Source organism: Pteropus vampyrus, unplaced genomic scaffold (genome assembly GCF_000151845.1).
Source record: "Pteropus vampyrus isolate Shadow unplaced genomic scaffold, Pvam_2.0 Scaffold31, whole genome shotgun sequence".
In the NCBI taxonomy this organism is placed as follows: Eukaryota; Metazoa; Chordata; class Mammalia; order Chiroptera; family Pteropodidae; genus Pteropus; species Pteropus vampyrus.
The window spans coordinates 1,746,233-1,748,499 of NW_011888812.1; positions in this window are offsets into that span (position 1 = coordinate 1,746,233).

The window sequence follows — 2,267 nt, forward strand, 5'->3', positions numbered from 1 at the left end:
TTAATTACTCCCACCACAAAAAAAAGAAGTGGTAATTATGTGACATGATAGAGGTGTTAGCTAAAGCTACTGCTGTAATCATTTTACAATATACAAATGTATCAAATTAACACATTGTATACCTCAAACTTATACAATGTTATGTGTCAATTATATCTCAATAAAAATAAAAATTTTAAAAACCACACAATTATGTTTTCAGTGTTCAGGACCTGAGAGAATTCAGGTGAATCATCAAGATGGCCACATTAGATGGGAAAAGTGATGGCACTTTGCCACCTTCTCTGTAAGTGACCATGTTTGACACCCCATTCTACACCTGAGAGACATTCGCATTCAGCTGCCCTTGGAGAAAAGGCCTATTAAATCATGTGGAATATGCCACAGATAATTCCAGATAATATTCGTTAGCCAGAAGGAACTGATTCTCTTTGCTCACACCGGAGGGGCCCTGCCAACATTTCCACCAATTCTTCGTTTTTAAAGCAACCTGGAACAGTGCTTTTCAACACTGGCTGCCCATCAGAATATACTGAGAGAGCTTTTTAGAAAACAACAATGCTCAGGCCACCTTCCAGAGATTCTGTTTCCTTCAGTCTGGGTTGGGGCTCTGACTCTGGTATTTTTAAAAAAAAACTTCCCTAGTTGACTATGCAGCCAGTCTGGGGAACAACTGGACTAGAGATAGTTCAACGAGATGGAGTGTGGTCCTGAAACAGGGTCCCCAGAAGTAGCTAGAGCAAATCAGTGTGGTTAGCCTTTGGAAAGACAAAACCAAGGAAGACATGTTACAAGGCTGACCCTCCTCTTTTCAAATACAGGGATTCAAAAAATTTATCCAGGCAAACACTGTGTGTAACTCTGGACAACTAATGTGAGAAGTTACAAAAACATAGAACTTTCTTCTTAGGTTGTATATAACGGAACATGTAGGAGAAGCCACTGTAGCTATACTGCACAGCCTCAGTACTGGATCCGAACTCTGCTCTAGATCAGGCAGACCTGCCCTAAATCCTGCTCTGCTGTGTATTAGGCTCCATGTTACCTTAGTCTGGGCACCTTAAGTTTTCAGCTTCCTCACCTAAAACCTGGAGAACACAGTAATGGCCACCTCGGGGTTGCCATGAGATTAAATGAGATAATATGTGGGAGATGCTTAGCTCTGAGCCTGGCGCCTCATGAGTGTCAATAAAGATTTGTCATACACCCAATTAAATTTACCACTGAGCTCACTTAAGAAATTAGCCTCCCTTAAAGCCAGCTAAATTATGACCCCATTGGCTCCTTTTTATCCTCACAACAAAGGCAAGCTGCCTAGCCAAGCATTAAGTTGGCGGAGCCTTGACAGGAGAGCAGAGCATGGCAACCCTACCAACTAGCAGGCGCGCTTCCCAACTGTGTAGCATCGCCGTCTCCTCTAGGGAGTCCATGGTTGTGGCAGAAGCGGAAAGTGTGAGATGCTCTGACCTTTGCACATAGATTTACTTTTCTTAAATCTAGCTCACTAGTTCTCATGCTTGGTGTGAAAAAGAACTACTCCGCAAAAATTCAAAGTGAATTTTTACCATAAGGGTTTTTTTTTTTTGGTCTTTTTTATTGTTGAATTAAAGCCTAATAAAATCTATGAGAGCTGACTTACCACAGTTGAATTAAAGTAGTGTTTAAGCTGGGATTGCGTGGTAGTTATAATATTACTCTAACATTTACTGAGCCCTTACTTTGTGATCAAAGTACCTTAATATGCATAACCTTGTTTGAATCTTAAGATGATCTTCTACAGGAAACATTATTCTTATTACCTCCATTTTACAGAGGAGAAAACTGAGGCCAAGAGAGGTTAAGGAATTGCCCAATGTTACACAGATAGTCAGTGGTGTAGGTACACCACTGGCCAGAAAAAGATGACAAATTCAAATTAAGGAAATTGGGCAAAGTTTAATAGAGGTACTATTTAGAAGGGTATGGGGAGGGTGTAGGGAAACTCTGGGGATAGCGCAGCCCCCTAGGCTGGTAACAGTGGGCACCATTGTCCACCCTAAGGTTGAAGGGAGGCTGGTAGACTCTAGAGGGGAGTGCTGTATGGACAAGACCACCTGACAGGAACTGAGACCTTCGTTGCCATAGCAACCTGCTGGAAGGGCACCTGGAATAAATAATGCAACCCCACTTCCCTTCTGTTCTTCTCTCACATCTGGGGCTCTCTACTGGCCAAAGCTGAAAGCGGAAGGCAGGGGAGCCCACTCATACAACTCACAGGCAGTCCTTGC